The 16,908-nt window shown below is 42.2% G+C and overlaps 1 long non-coding RNA gene across 2 annotated transcripts in view; it reads right to left on the minus strand.

Annotated features, from left to right (window-relative positions):
• Positions 1 to 16,908, minus strand: part of LOC120931200 — a 137,977-nt gene that overhangs the window by 64,714 nt on the left and 56,355 nt on the right. The window contains exon 6 of one of the 2 annotated variants that reach the window (XR_005747841.1): positions 7,419 to 7,494. The exons of the other annotated variant lie outside the window; for it this stretch is intronic. This is a non-coding gene — a long non-coding RNA (uncharacterized LOC120931200). Of the gene's footprint in view, positions 1 to 7,418; positions 7,495 to 16,908 lie in introns of those variants that run through there. 2 annotated transcript variants of the gene reach the window in all.

The raw sequence follows: 16,908 nt of genomic DNA on the forward strand, positions 1-16,908 counted from the left end.
TCACGCTTCCTCTCTGATCACAGCATTTGGCCACAGGGTTCACTACCCTGTGGTGCATCCCTGACCCCAACGGGGTGCACTTGTCACCTGGCCACAGATGACCTGACAGTTTGAACAGCCATGAATCCGGCCAACGTGCCGCTCCCCGCAGACGATCTATTACAGAGCATTGTTCGCAGACTCGAGATGCATGAGGCTAATCAGACTCAGGTGATGCATTTCCTACAGGATCTGGCTTCCCGCTTTGATCAGCTTCAGACCTCGTTGGGAACCCCGAATCCGCAACCCCAAGTACAACCAGTGGCTGCGCCTGTTGCACCAGTCGCAGAGTCGCATTCACTGAAACTACCACCTCCAATCCATTTTTCTGCAGACTCCAAGACCTGCAGGGGGTTCCTTAGCCAAAGGCACTATTCATTTTGAGCTCCTGCCCCCAACACTTTCTGTCTGATCGGGCTAAGATAGCCTATATCATTTCCCTCCTCTCCGGTGAAGCCTTAGCCTGGGCTGCCCCTCTGTGGGAATCGAATGATCCAGTGGTTTCTAGCCTGTCTGTTTTCTTGAAACTTTTTCAGAATATCTTCGAAGAACCTACTCGTGTCTCTTTAGTGGCCAGCGCCCTTTTACGTCTCCGCCAAGAATCCCGTTCAGTGGGACAATATGCTCTTCAGTTCCGTATCCTCTCAGCTGAATTGAGCTGGAACAATGAGGCCTTAGTTGCAACCTTTTTGCATGGCCTTTCTGATAGAGTGAAGGATGAATTAGCAGGAAGAACCATCCCCACTGATCTGGACAGAGTGATCTCCTTGTGTATCTAGATAGATATTCGCTTTCAGGAAAGGACCCTAGAAAGGCGACGCCAGCATTCCTTGGTCCTTAGTCAGCATAAGCTCCCCTCACTTTGACCCGTAGAGCATCTCCTGCCAGCTGAGGAACCCATGCAGCTGGGTCGGACCAGGCTATCTTCCGAGGAACGTGCTAAGCGCAGAACTCATGGCCCATGTCTCTACTGTGGGGGCAAAGGTCATTTTCTTCGCCCGGAGAAACGCTCGGATTCAATACATCTGGAAGGTGGAGTATTGGACCCAGAAATATCACCTTCACCTTCTCGTCTTCTTCTTTCAGTGTCCCTTCATCTTGGTGCTTCTTCTCATTCGGTCTCGGCATATCTGGATTCCGGAGCCGCTGGCAACTTCATGGACTGGGAAATCGCATCGTCCTTGAGACTTACCCTCTTGCCCCTCACCACCCCATTGGTGGTTTTGGCGATTGATTGCACTGTTCTCCCAGGGGGTCCTATTCGCTTCCAGACACTACCAGTTAAGATGTCAGTAGGGACACTTCACCAGGAGTGGATATCCTTCCTTATCCTACCTAAGGCCTCAGCTCCTATCGTTTTGGGTCTTCCTTGGTTAAGGCTCCATTCTCCACACATTGACTGGACTGCCAGACAGATCCTGGCCTGGGGTCCCTCCTGTTCCACGTCCTGCCTACCCAAGGTTGCCCCAAAAGAGAAACTTCCTGTTGCCACCATTACAGTATCTTTTGCTCTTCCTACCTGTAGTGGTGTCCGGAATGTGTCCTGCAATAGTCAGGCTAATGCACTTTCTAGCCAATGTGGCAGTCTGGGTGAGGAGTCCGCCTGTGAACCTGAGTTGATCATTCACTCCAGGTTACCTACCGTTGTCTGTCCCTAAAACACACAGCCAGGCTAACTTGTCTGCAAGTTCTGCAGTCGCTTCTCCTTGTGATGCGATTCGGGTAGTCACTACACCTGACTATGCTATTCAATCGGCCTCTGCATCAGCTATGCCAGGCCAGCCCATGCCCAGTGGGCTTCCTACCTTTTCTTGTTCAGGACCTTCTGCAACCTGTCTAAGGGGCTCAATCCATCCTTTGGATAGATTGCCTCATTCGGCCAAGTGGGGTTTTCTACCTTGTTTTCAGGGCTCTCTGCATTCTGCTGTTTTTTCTGCTATCCAGCTTTACTCCTGTGTCATGTCACCTTCTAACCAACCTGACCTCAGGGTTCCTCTAACTTCTGCCCAGTCTGATGGTCCTGTGCTAGATGCCCAGTTCATCTTTAAGGGTCTGCTTGATCCTCCTCAGATTCCTGTTGATCCTCTCATGCCCTTACTTATTCCTAAAAGGCATTTGGTCCTCAATAAATCCTCTCGTCCTCTCCCTACTTCGGTTCTGGTCAATGAGGATAATCTAAAGTCAGAGGTTACTCAAGTTCTGGATTTTCGTCTCTGCAGAGGCATTCTTCAGTACCTTGTGCTTTGGAGAGGGTTTGGTCCTGAGGAGGCATCTTGGATTTCTGCATCTGAGGTCTTTGCGCCCCATTTGTTGAGGAGGTTTCATCTGGGATTCCCCTTTAGGCCTGGGCCCAGGCTGGGGAGGGGCCATAAGAGGGACGGTACTGTCATGGTTATGCAATAAAGTCTGGCAGCTTACCTGTCTCAATGGTCCATTAGAGGCCTGACCCTCTTTCTGGCTGTCTTTTATCACCTTCCTCCCTTTATGGCCCCACCCAGGCCACCCCAGGAAGTCTATATTAACTGTTGCACTACAGGTCTGCAGTGCTTTGTTTGTAGCTTGTTCCTGTCTGCAGTATGTTACGTTTACCTTCCTGTTTCCCTGACCCTTGGACTGTTCCTTGTTTACCCTTGTCTGCCAGTTGCCCCGACCTCGGCTTACCCATCGCTATCGCTTGTCCTGGTTGCTGCTTCCCCTCTCTCCCTGCGGAGCGTGACCTTGGGGACCCCAGGGGTCGCGACCTGGATCCAGCTGCGGCGAAGGCCATCCTCACCACCAGAGGCTCTGGTGAACACAAAGCTGGGTCTTAGACTCCGCGCCCTGGGGAATCTTGGGCTCACGCTTCCTCTCTGATCGCAGCAGTCGGCCATAGGGTTCACTACCCTGTGGTTCATCCCTGACCCCAACGGGGTGCACTTGTCACCTGTGACCTGGCCACAGGTGACCTGACAAATACCATAAATAGTAAAATATTCGATTCTTCACTCCAGCAGTATATAATAAGTTTGGAAATTGTAGAGAAATGTTAACTGATGCATTACAATTTAATTACACCCATTAGTTTTTAGACGACTAAAATGTACTGGAGATTTTAGTCAACTAAAACGTAGGACATTTTAGTCGACTAAAATCTACTGGAGATTTAGTAGACTAAATATGACTAAAACTAAAACAATTGCAGAAGACTAAAATAAAAATAAAACTAAAATGCCATTTTAGTCCTAATGCCACGTACACACGGTCGGAATTTCTGACAACAAATGTTCGATGGCAGCTTGTTGTCAGAAATTACGACCGCGTGTAGGCCCCATCGTATATTTGCTGTCGGAATTTCCGACAACAAAAATTTGAGAGCTGGTTCTCAAATTTTCCGACAATAAAACTTGTTGTCGGAAATTCCGAGCGTGTGTACACAATTTCCGACGCACAAAATTCCACGCATGCTCGGATTCAAGCAGAAGAGCCACACTGGCTATTGAACTTAATTTTTCTCGGCTCGTCGTACTGGTTGTATGTCACCTCAATCTTGACGTTCGCAATTTCCAACAACATTTGTGTGACCGTGTGTATGCAAGACAAGTTTGAGCCAACATTCGTCGGAAAAAAATCCACGGTTTTGTTGTCGGAATCTGCGATCGTCTGTACACGGCATAAGACTAAGTTTGCTGCCAAAATTAACACTGATTTATACATGTTTTTATACAACTTTCACACAAGACTGAAATGTTTTTTTTCTAATTAAATTCCGTTGGAAAAATGCTTGAATAATGCCATAAAGTGGTTTGGATCGTGCTACATTTTGAAGGTCACACTATTGTTTGTTTGTTTTGGGGTTTTGGGGTCTGTAAGCCGGACCTTCGGAGCGTATGCGCCATTGGTGTCATTAGCTGCATGCGCTCTGAATATCTCCAAAACAGTGCAAGTTTAGGAAATAGTCACAGTACCTACAGGTAACCTTTTGTATAGGCTTACCTGTAGGTACAAGTGGCATGTAACTGAGTTTACAACCACTTTAATAAATTGCAGCTAACCAATTCTTAGATGTGCTTTATTTTTTTGTTTTAGTGGGTTTTTTTCTGTTATTTTCATCTGGTGATTAGGTGACATTCCACAAAAAAATGGGGAATCTCCACTAACCTAACCAGGTGTTTGAATTAAGTTCAGGTTGTGGGTTCAAACTCAAAAACATTTTTTTATATATTGCAGCTTAACCACTTAAGACCCGGACCATTATGCAGGTTAAAGGGGTGGTTCCCCCTAAAACAAATTTCTAACAATACATTCGTAAGACTGCTTACACTGCGGGTAGGCTGGCTTTTGTTTTGTTTTTTTAGTACATACCTCGATATCGCCGTTTCGTCCCTTGGCGGTGGGCGTTCCTAGTTGATTGACGTTCCTCCGACGGGCACATACTTTCCGAAAGAAGCCGAACGTCGCTGCGCAGGCGCCGTATAGAGCCGACTCTATACGGCGCCTGCACAATGACGTTCGGCTTCTGTCGGAAAGTCGTGACACGCAGTATGCGCCCGTCGGAGGAACGTCAATCAACTAGGAACGCCCACCGCCAAGGGACGAAACGGCGATATCGAGGTATGTACTAAAAAAACAAAACAAAAGTCAGCCTACCCGCAGTGTAAGCAGTCTTACGAATGTATTGTTAGAATTTTTTTTAGGGGGAACCACCCCTTTAATGACCTTGCCCCTTTTTGCGTTTCGGCACTGCGTCGCTTTAACTGACAATTGCGCGGTCGTGCGACATGGCTTCAAAACAAAATTGGCTTCCTTTTTTTACCAAAAATAGAGCTTTCTTTTGGTGGTATTTGATCACCTCTGCGGTTTTTATTTTTTGCACTATAAACAAAAATAGAGCGACAATTTTGAAAAAAATGCAATATTTTTTACTTTTTGCTATAATAAATATCCCTCAAAAATATATAAAAAAAACTTTATTTTTCCTCAGTTTAGGCCGATACATATTCTTCTACCTATTTTTGGTTAAAAAAAATCGCAATAAGCATTTATCGATTGGTTTTGGCAGACACAGAATAGGAGGAGCAAAGATCTCCAGATGGGGACCCAAGAAGAGGAGGTTCACTCTTGCCTGTATACCATTTCACAGAAAAGGTAAGTATGTAACATGTTTGTTATTGTTATTTCATTAAAAAAAAATTATACTTTACAACTGCTTAATACAGCATTAATTGTGAAAAAGCCCTATTCCTTTGCAAGTGAGGATAATGCATGTTCCTAGAGTTTATTTTCATTAATTCTCTCCCTTGCATTTTTTTAAACCTAAAATATCTACTTTTTGAGTTATCTCACAATGGTAGCTCAAAGTCTAATATTTCATTATTCTTACAACGTTGAATTTTCTTGTACACCTTAACCACAGGTACTCATAAACAGAACTCCTGTGCCACTCAAAGTTTTTTCACCACAGACTAACCTTATTCAGTTGAAGGCAAAGAAACTTTTTATATTCAGTAAACCCTGACAACCTATCAGTTAAATTAAAAGAAAAAAAAATAAGGTCCAGTAGACCATGGCGACCTATAATCAATTTTCAGTAGCTTTGGGTGGGCAAATTAAAGATAGCTAATACTGATTGGTCACACGTCACTTCCTGCCCCGACACACCAATCATAGTTGTTTCCTTATAAGTTGCACACACTTTTCGCATTATTTCATTAACAAAAATCTATATGGCTTTTTCTCTTGTAGAGCTCTCATTTACATGCCATCAGCCCCCTAACATGCTTTTGTTTTATAAACTTTGTAGACTAAATTAAAGCTTGTTTTTTTTATTTATTTTTTAATCATTAAAATGTCTACCATAAAAATTATAACACATTTATAGTAGAATAACGTGCTATTTGCTGTACAATTTATCATGTTGCTCACCGGCTTAAAATGTAAGAGCTCATTACTATGGAACAAGAACCCTGAGCACTTTCCAAGCAAATTGCTATACAAGCGTATTTTTTATTTATTTTTTGTGGGTAATTCCTCTGGTAGAAAAATTTAGATTCTTAATAAATATATTTATATTATATGTTTGCAGCCTAATGCCATCACACATTTCTCAGGCCATGAAATAAATGTCACTAGACAATGTAAAGTGACTTCATAATGCATTTGTGGAGGTCATATTGTTGATGTTGCCAAGCAACATGGCTGATGTTCCACTGTCCCCGGGCTGTTCAGCTGTCTAGTAGTTTCTGTCATTTTAAATTCTACAAATTTGTCTCCATGCAATTTAAAAGAAAAGTAAAGTAGTGTTTTTTTTTTCAGGAGCCAATAGTAATTCAAAATCAAGTAAGCATTTAAATGTACTCTTTTATCAAATACAACATGGGAGATACATTTTAAAATGAATTCAAACCTAACTTTATTTAAAATAAACATAAAAAAATATGCACAATGGACATTTCTAATACCCACCACCCTACCCAGCATCCGTAATCTTCCTAAGGATGCTGTCACATCAACAAGAGTGCTGGACTATGTCCGCTCTTTCTGCCCAACTCCTCCATTCATAGAAGCTTTACTACAACTTCTATAAATGAAATGGAGACTATGAATTAGAGGCAGAACTTTAAATTATTTTTCTAACCTCTATTCATAGATTGTGTTTTATTCATAGAAGCTGTAGTATGGCTTCTTTGAATGGTGGAGTTGGGTAGAAAGGACAAAGTCCTGTACTCTAGTTGAGTATCTGTGACAGCATCCTTAGTTATTATAACCCCCCATCAGAAGCACAGGGGCTCACTGTTATCTTTATGGGGTCAATATTTTTGTTACGCCATACATTCATGTTAAGTGTGTGTTAATTGTTTTTTTTTATTATTCTTTTGATACTTGCTCTATGTACGATTAATTGTTATCAATAAAATATATTTTTTTACATACTCTTGTCAATTATGCATCTACAGTCCGATCTAGGGACATTTTTGGTCCTCCTTTATTTCAAAAATGTACCCTTAAGGAGTGGTTTTCTGATTCTTATAACCCCATACCCCCACCCCCCCCCCCACGCACACCAGAAGATTAGAGCGGCATGGCTGGGTTTGAATGGGAAGGCATTGGGGGAGGAAGATCTCTGCTGAATGAGGATACAGCAGCACAAGGGACACTTATCTCACTGAAGATAAGTAATGTTTTGTGCTTACTCTTTTTTTTTTTAAGTAAGCTTAGGCTTTAGAATAGTTATGTGGTCACAGCACACACTTTTTATGACATTGTAATAGCAATACAATGAATAATTATCTTTAACAATCCATTATAAGCTTACTTGCATTCCCTGCATGCTTGGTAGCTTCTCCTCTGCTGTTTTCTTTTTATGTCTAAGGACTACAAATCCCATGGTGCCTTGCTACCTCCAAGCAGTGATTCCTGTACTGACTCCGCCTCCTGAAACTCCTTCTCACAGCATCTCTGTAGTTCAAAAGGCAGGTTCTGTGAAATGTATATCACAGCAGTGCCTATTCATAGGGCATAGTGAACATATGTGATACAGAATTCAAGGGAGTGTGTAGATCTTCACAAAGTTTGCAAACTTCAAAATCGCTAAGATTAAAGTGGGAGTAAACTCCCATGTAAGATTTTTACCCTATAGGTAAGCCTCTAATAAATCAAAAAACAAATAACTTGCAATAAATCATTATAATGACAACAAATTTATTGGGTGAAAAACGTGTATAAAGAAATCACACCAAATATATAAATAGTGTCCATAAGAGCCCATTCACAAGAGCTAAAAAGGAAAAATATATGTGAAACAAGAAAGTCCAAAGGAAACAAATCATCCACAATTCACTTTCTTCACTTTCTTCACAATTCATAGTGCTTCCAGCACCAGGTGACACCAATTATTAAAGCCTCCTACCGAATCCTGTGGAAAATAAAAAGCATTCCCTGTATACGCCCATAAAAAAACATTTATTAAAAAAATAACAAGTAGAACTTGCAAAGGGAATCACGCTAAGCAAATCCTTCGGCAATAGGTTAAAAAAATGTGCATATAGCTATAAAAACAGATACAATTACTCCCAAAAAAGCAGTGTGCTCCGGACTCTCCCACCGGTCAGCAAGCATGCGTGATGACAAAATGTCACAGCCACGCCCAACTAGTTTCGTCAAAGAGATGACGTTGTCGAGGGACTGGCTTATAGGTACTGTAAATATCTCCTAAACATGCACCGTTTAGGAGATATTTACTTTTTATGTAGCATGCACTCTGAAGGAACGGCATACCCATGCAGCTCCTTCAGAACTGTGCCGTAAATAGCGGCTCCAGCATGCATGCTTGGGAGTGACATCATCGCCGGCTCGGCCAATCAGATAAAAAGAAGACAGAGTGAAGATGGAAACCAGTGGCGGCCCGTTCATTAGGGGCGCCCGAATGCCGTCCCCTCTATCCATGCCCACCACCCCCATGCTCTACCCATGGTCGCTATTATGACAGAACACCGCCATCCCTTATTCATGAGTCAGGTTCCTTTCAAGGAACCGGGCACATGAATTACAGCAGCGAGGTGTTTTTTTGAAGCACCTGATTGGAGCCAGAAGCTTGTGGTGCAGAGCATTGCCACAGGAGCCCACCCATGTGTTATAACAGCAAATGAATATTCGCTGTTGAAACACTGATCCTCAATCTGGCCAATCAGAAGCAGGTCTGAAACTCATTTTCCGATTGGCCAAAAAGAGTCCCAATTTGCTGCCGAGGAGGAGGGAGGAAACGGAAACCGCCGCAATGCCAGTGGAGAGCAGGGGAAGCCATCATTGCCACGAGAAAGGTAAGCCACCGGTGAAGCCCAGGAGAAGCGCTGCCCACCATAGATGGGGTAAGTGCACCAGACCAACCCGCCCGTCCGGGGGGCTGTTTCTGTTTGCTCCCCCCCCCCAAAATAAATTATCACTGTCCGCCACTGATGGAAACACCTTCAGTGGTGACAGCTTTCCACTGAAGGGCTTTGTTTTCAGGTAAGTCAGTCATAATGTGCTAGTATGCAATGCATACATTATGACTTTTTTTTGGATGCAGTTTACTACCGCTTTAATAGGACTGACCTGTGGGGTCCCCAAGAAATTCCCTTAATTTGCAGGGATTTCATCTCACTTACAGTTTGGCTGTGGGACAGGAAGTGAAGTAAAAACTCTGCAATGGGACACAGATGGCGAAGAAAAATTGGACAGGGGTTATAACCCTCCCTTACGCTATCCAAAATGAAAAAAAAATAAGTTTTGCCTATAGTTCAACTTTAAATTTCAAAAGATACTGGGTTTTATTTCCCCAGCACTCCTATTCTGTAAGCCAGATATTGAGAACAGGCTCCCTTCATCTGAATATCAGTTCTCTTCAAGGGAGCTTCAAACCTCTTTTGGAAACGAGTCCCCACTGTGCATTTCAAGTACTATCACTTCTACTGGGCTGAATGAATATTACATTTTAAAAGAAGCAACTGTAATAGAGAACAAACAAACGACAAGCAAAATGAAGGCAGCAGGTGAATGCCTTCCAAATTTTTAAGAGGCATTGTCACTTTGCCCATTCATGCCTGGCAGAATTCCACTTCACCCCAGAAGTGGTGCTTCCAAATATATGACAGGGGGCTGTCTGCAAAAAACGTCTCATACCGCTAGTGGCCTCCTTTTGATAATACTCCCTGAGTGACAGTTGTCGGCTGAAGCACCGGGCTGGGGACGGAGCGGGCACAGCTTGCTCTGGCTCATAGCTGAACCATGAGAGGCAAATCTCAGGGTGCAGCTGAGAGACAGAGCCATGTGCTCCGGCCCTCTCCCCAGCCCGGTGCTCCAGTGAGCGCTGGAGGGGCAGAACGTTCAGATGATCGCTCAGTTCTTGCTCCTAGAGCCAACGTGGGACAGCTGCAGCATGGAGGTAAGTATTTGTTTTTAAATCCCATACTTCTCTTCTGAAGAGTAACTCCAGTTTTGTTGAGGAAAAAAAAGCATCTCCCTCTGTACCGCAGGGATTTTAACAAACGTTTCCTACCTTTTGTTATTCTGAAGATATAGCTGTTTGTTTGTCTGTGACAATGTGCAGAGTAGATGTAAATGGGATTGATTTTATCATTATCAATCAGCAGCTGCACTAATGTGGAAAGTGGTCTGCATATTTTGGAGAGAAAAATTTTGCCTGAAATATGACTTGTATCTTAGTGCAGACTTCTGGGGAAATCAGTGAGCCAATCACACAAGCAGGAAAGTGGAATTACCATATGAAGCCCAAATCGAGGCTGAAAGAAAAAAAAACATTGCGGCTGGTACTCCTGTATTACAAGCGTTAAATGTTTTTTATGTCTAGGGGAAGATAAGAATGCTACATTACTTAATTATACCCCCTCTTGTGACCGGATTTGGTCAGGGCTGGATCTAGGGGGTGCTGAGGTGGGCTGAGCCCCCCATCTTTTAGTTGAGCCCCCCAAGTCTCTGAGAGTGCATCCATTGATCTATGGGTCAGTCTGATGCAAACAGTTGATGTAAGCTCTGATGGGGAAACCTCATGTAAGGGGGAATGAGGATTGGCACACTAATGCAAGGGGATCACGCTAATGGGGACCCTGTTTTAAGGGGGCCCTCTGATTGGGACATCTGGTGTAAGGGGGTACTCTGATGGGGACATGGATGTAAGAGGGGCACCTGATATAAGGGGGAACAGATTCTGTTTAATCACCCTGATCTAATGACATCCTAACATATGCTAGTGTTGGCATTATGCCCCCTGGCTTTTTGTATTGCACCCCCATACCACATGCAGGCTAGATCAGGCCCTTGCTCCGGTGCTGTCCTCTTTTCCCCCCTGGCTCTCCAGGCTGTGGGCGATCCCTTAGCACCATCAAATACAATACAGGGCTATTAACCCTCCATTGTAAGTGGAGATGGCAAGCGTGTAACCGCAACCGAAACCACCTTAGAGAGAAGGCTTTACGGGACCGCTCCATATTAATTTAGTTTCACTGCCTAAAGTTCTGTTCTTTGTATTATTTTATGTATTTCACATCTGAACACTGATCAGTTGTCTAGAATGACTGTAGTTTAAAATAGCTTTACCCTTCTAGAAGGCTATACACTACCATTGGTAGTGGTTGTATCATCAGACCCCCCCCCCCCCCCCCCCCATTGTGTACCTTTATGGTTATACAAGATTTTTGAAGAATGGCTTGTGCCTATGGGAAATATTCATATTTTCATGCCGCTGATGATGATCTGTAAACACATCTGCATCTATGTACACGTCTATCTATGCATGCTGAGAGCTGTTAGGGGAGAACAGCTCTATTCTGTAGACACAGATGTTTTAACATTTACCATTTAGTGACAACCACAATCTGAACAATTCCCATTGGGTAAAATGCCTACTTCAGAAGCTGGTGAAGCCAAGACAATTGCATTGGTAATGAAACTGTTTACAAATGGATGCTGTTCTGACTAGAGATGAGCAGATTTTGTCAAAACTGATGTCACTAAAATGATCTACTATTTTTTCCTTCTTTATTTAGGAGGGTTATTCAGGGTAATTTAGTCTTCTTACGTTCTTTGTATTTGTTTTTTCTTTGTGTTGTTATGTGTATACTGTCACCTAAAAAATGTATTTTAAAACAATTCTATTGTCTGTTTTTCTTTCTTCTGTGCAAAAAAGTTTAATTATGTTGTTAATGAGGAGTCATTTAAAGCCCCTTATACTCCTAAAACCATAACAATATATTTTTCTTCCCCATTAACTCCTACAACACATTTCAGTAAAATAATGAATTTTCACTGAAATATGTTGATTCTTCAAAAAAAATTGGGGAAAATTCTACCTACTCAGCCCTAGTTTTCAAATACATCGCTGTGCGTTTTATAGTACAAAGTATAGTGTTCCGCTACAGCCACGCCTCGTCCAACTCAGTGTGCTTGCTCCTGACAGTCAATGGCCCCTCCACAGAACCCATCCACAAAACCGCCTACTGTTTTAAAAGCATTGTTCTAGTGTATTATTCCACTCTCTGACACCAACGTGTTTCGCCTTAAGCAGAGCTTGCTCATAGATTACATAGGGTTACTCATGAGTAAGCTCTGGTTAGATTAAAACACGTTTGGTGCTGCCTATGATCCTGATGGAATTCTTCATGAGTTTTGTGGACAGATACTCTGGACTTGTGTTGTGTGGCTAACTAGTAGAGGGTCCTTGTCAACAAAAGTCCAGATTTCATGTGTTAAATTTGACAATTATAAATTGTAATAATCAAAAGGAAGGACATTTTATACTGCAAAACACCATTGTTCTTATTCTAATGTTCTTAGGTGCTGAGTATTATAATATATTTAATTAAATTGCCCATGCAATGGCTGCACTTTCAAGGCTAAAGTATACAACACACATAGCAAGTGGATAGAATGTGATTACATGAATATTTTTACTATTTTTCAGTCACTGATGACACTAGTACAATGCCTACAGTACCCAACTATGAATATGACTGTCTTTGCACTCACAAGGCACATTTTTTTAAGGTTCCAAAATGCATTTGGTCTTAAAATTCCTCTAAGGCCGGCCATTGTATTTGTACATTTCTACCAATCCTTTCATGAATACATGGCACATATAATTTAAGGCTGCCAACGTATTTCCAAAACAAAATAAATAGATGCATTCTGAGAGCAAATAATTAAACTCTGATCCTTGGAAAGAAGCAAGAGCAATATGAAGGGAATTTTGCGGCGGAGTAACTTAAATCCGAAAAGTTACGTTGCGCCGCGGCTTTGTGGATAACCCCCCGTGTTCTTGACATTTGGAATTTCAAACAACATTTGTGTGACTGTGTGTATGCAAGACAATTTTGAGCCAACATCCGTCGGAAATTTGTCCGTGGTTTTGTTGTCGGAATGTCCGATCGTTTGTACGCGGCATTAGATGAGCATCTTAGTGAGCACAATATACAGGGATATGGGATATGATTTTTGACATGAGCACACATACACCAACACAGGTTGAACTGGATAGACTGTTCAGAGTGTCTTCAATTCTCCATTTTTCTCTGTGGAAATGTTTTTAAATCAATAGCTGATAAAAAAAAAAAGATGCCCCTTATTGTGTATCCTGAAGGATCAACATGTGGCCTCCTCCATATTGTCATTGGATCAGCTATGCCTTAAACAGCATACAGTTAGACACACTCTCTCACACATTTACGACCTACTTACAAACCTGCAGATTATTAAAGTCAACACTATAAAGCCTCGTGCACACGACCGAGTTTCTCTGCAAAAAACAGCAAAAAACTTGCTGGGAGATATTTTTTTGCTGAGGAAACTGGTCGTGTGTACATTTCCGTTGAGGAAACTGTCGAGAAACTCGACGAGCCAAAAAGAGAGCATGTTCTCTATTTCCTTGACGGGAATTGAGAAAATTGGCTTGTCGAGTTTCTCGACGGCTTCACAAGGAACTCGACGAGCAAAACGATGTGTTTCGCCCGTCTAGTTCCTCGGCCGTGTGTACGAGGCTTTATATTCAATTGGAACTTCTTGTCCTGGGGACAAACTATAGACAAAGCTCAACAGGACAACATCATCCACTTTGCATACAAGGCATCCATTGGCAATAGAATCCAAGAGAGGAGCTACAAATTATTTACCAGGTGGCACCTAGTCCACGAAAACTACACAAATTCTCTCCTAATGTTCCCTCCATGTGTTGCATTGTGACTGATAAAAAAGGCACTTTTGAATATCTTTCTGGGATAAAGTCTGGAAAAAAAATTAAACTCACGTACATAGACCTAAGTTTTGATTTTGCAATGTATCTTTTATACATCCATAGTTACATACTGTAGTTGGTAAGGTTGACTAAAGACACCAGTCTATCCAGTTCAACCTGTGTTGGTGTATGTGTGCTCATGTCAAAAATCATATCCCATATCCCTGTATATTGTGCTCACTAAGATGCTCATCTAATGCCGCGTACAAACGATCGGACATTCCGACAACAAAACCACGGACAAATTTCCGACGGATGTTGGCTCAAAATTGTCTTGCATACACACAGTCACACAAATGTTGTTTGAAATTCCAAATGTCAAGAACACGGTGACGTACAACATGTACGACGGCACTAGAAAAGGGAAGTTCAATACCAGTCGGGTTGGTAGAAGTTTGGTGAAAGACGATTCACGCTTTTTAGCCTCCTGCTTTTCAGTCCGTTGCGGCTTGCTATCTCCTATACAAGCGCTAGTTTTACCAGACCGAGCGTTTCCGTCTCGTACTTGATTCAGAGCATGTGTGGAATTTTGTGCGTTGGAATTGTCCACACACGATCGGAATTTACGAGAACGTATTTTGTTGCCGTAAAATTTGAGAACCAGCTCCCATCGAACATTTGTTGTTGGAAATTCCGAACGCGTGTACGCGGCATAAGAGTTTTTTTAAACTATCAATACTTCCCTTTGACACCACCGATTGTAGAAATTTGTTCTTCTACCTTGTCGTCCTAACAGTGAAAAAAAACAACGCAGTTTAAGGTTCTATATTGCTTCTCCTCCAATTTCATTGAGTTACTACATGTCTTCTTACACTCCCTGAGACTGAATTGTTTGTTCCCTATGCTAGAATCACCATTGAGGTATTTGTATATCACTATCATATCTCCTCTAAAGCACATCTTCTCCAGGGGGAATAAGTTTAACGTTCCTCGTAAATTTTCATAAACTTCATTTCAAGAAGACATACACCTGTTATTTGCTACCAAAACTTGCATCCCTTTACTTTGGAAGCAAGAAACTCTACCCTCAGCCTCACTCTGGATTACTAAAATTAAATAAAATTTAAGAAATGGGGGATCTAACCCTCTTATTTCAGAATTAGGGCAATTCTATTGAACAAAATGTGGCTCTACTGGTATGAATTCAAATCCAACCCAGATTACTGGTCTCTACTGCTACACTCTACCTAGCCACGAGACACTGATTCACTTTTCAACCTCAAGATGCACATGGCCGGGAAGTGCAGAATTACTCCACTCCCCCCACAACACTTCTCTTTCAACTCTACACAACCCCCTTCTCCCCTCTTCGCCCCTTCTCCCACTATGTACACAGCCCTTCCCATTCTATATCTGACCTCACCCTACCCTAACCACCCCATTAACTATCCTACGTCTCTTCTTCCCAACAACCTGACACATACAGTACAGACCAAAAGTTTGGACACACCTTCTCATTCAAAGAGTTTTCTTTATTTTCATGACTATGAAAATTGTAGATTCACAATGAAGGCATTAAAACTATGAATTAACACATGTGGAATTATACATAACAAAAAAGTGTGAAACAACTGAAAATATATTTCATATTCTAGGTTCTTCAATGTAGCCACCTTTTGCAGCAGACACATCTCTAGAACTGTTAAGAGGAGACTGTGTGAATCAGGCCTTCATGGTAGAATATCTGCTAGGAAACCACTGCTAAAGAAAGGCAACAAGCAGAAGAGACTTGTTTGGGCTAAAGAACACAAGGAATGGACATTAGACCAGTGGAAATTTGTGCTTTGGTCTGATGAGTCCAAACTTGAGATCTTTGGTTCCAACCCCCGTGTCTTTGTGCGACACAGAAAAGGTGAACGGATGGACTCTACATGCCTGGTTCCCACCGTGAAGCATGGAGGAGGAGGTGTGATGGCGTGGGGGTGCTTTGCTGGTGACACTTTTGGGGATTTAATCAAAATTGAAGGCATACTGAACCAGCATGGCTACCACAGCATCTTGCAGTGGCATGCTATTCCATCCGGTTTGTGTTTAGTTGGACCATCATTTATTTTTCAACAGGACAATGACCCCAAACACACCTCCAGGCTGTGTAAGGGCTATTTATGTATAATTCCACATGTGTTAATTCATAGTTTTGATGCCTTCAGTGTGAATCTACAATTTTCATAGTCATGAAAATAAAGAAAACTCTTTGTATGAGAAGGTGTGTCCAAACTTTTGGTCTGTACTGTAGGTGAACTTCATAATCTCTTTGGGTCAAAGGTAACTCACACAGGCAATAAAATTAACATGATTCAGTTTATTGGTAAAATATGTATATAATAGGAATGAGCTTGCATTCGTTCAGAAGCAGGTTCAGGTCCAAACCTGGAAGCCAGCTGGCATTTTTGATTTCCTGGCTTTTTTTACTGTTGTTGACCTGCTATAATAAAACTATGTTTTAGCTGACTTCCATGGCACCAGCCTTTCTCCAATTTTTGATTTCCTACATACCACTAAAAGTACAAAGGAGCAGAGATGTTTGTCACATCATTGAACTAATATGGCCACATGTCCATCCATCTTAGGTCAATGGCCTGCAGGAATCACCCGCAGCTCATTGGGCCAAGAATGACAGCTGGTTCCCATATTTAGAACCAAACATACTTCCAAACAAATGCAAGCTCACCCCTAATTTAGAGGAAACGAATAATAGACATGCAGGGGAGGACAGTTACATGTTATGTGACAATACATTTCCTGCAAGACCTCTTTGCCATTAGTGACTTGAACTTGACTATATTGTGTCACTGGTGGGTGCTCATTCTTTTATTCTCCTGTACTATCCTACCTCATATAGAAAATAATAAATAAAGGATTAAAAAAATATAAAAAAAATAAGGCAGTGTGAAGCTCTACTGACAGCACAACACCTAGCACACCTCAAGATCATATGTCAGGGTAGCAATTCACTCCCCCAAGACTTGCAGAGCAGAGGCGCAGAGGTACGCTCTGTTTTCTGATGCAAGTGCTGTCACTTTCTGTGACTTCATCACTTCAAAGACTCTAAAGGGAATTATCACTAGACATCAAAATCAAATAAAAGTGCAAAAGGTCAGATTTATGTT

This window comes from Rana temporaria, chromosome 3 (genome assembly GCF_905171775.1).
Source record: "Rana temporaria chromosome 3, aRanTem1.1, whole genome shotgun sequence".
Classification (NCBI taxonomy): domain Eukaryota; kingdom Metazoa; phylum Chordata; class Amphibia; order Anura; family Ranidae; genus Rana; species Rana temporaria.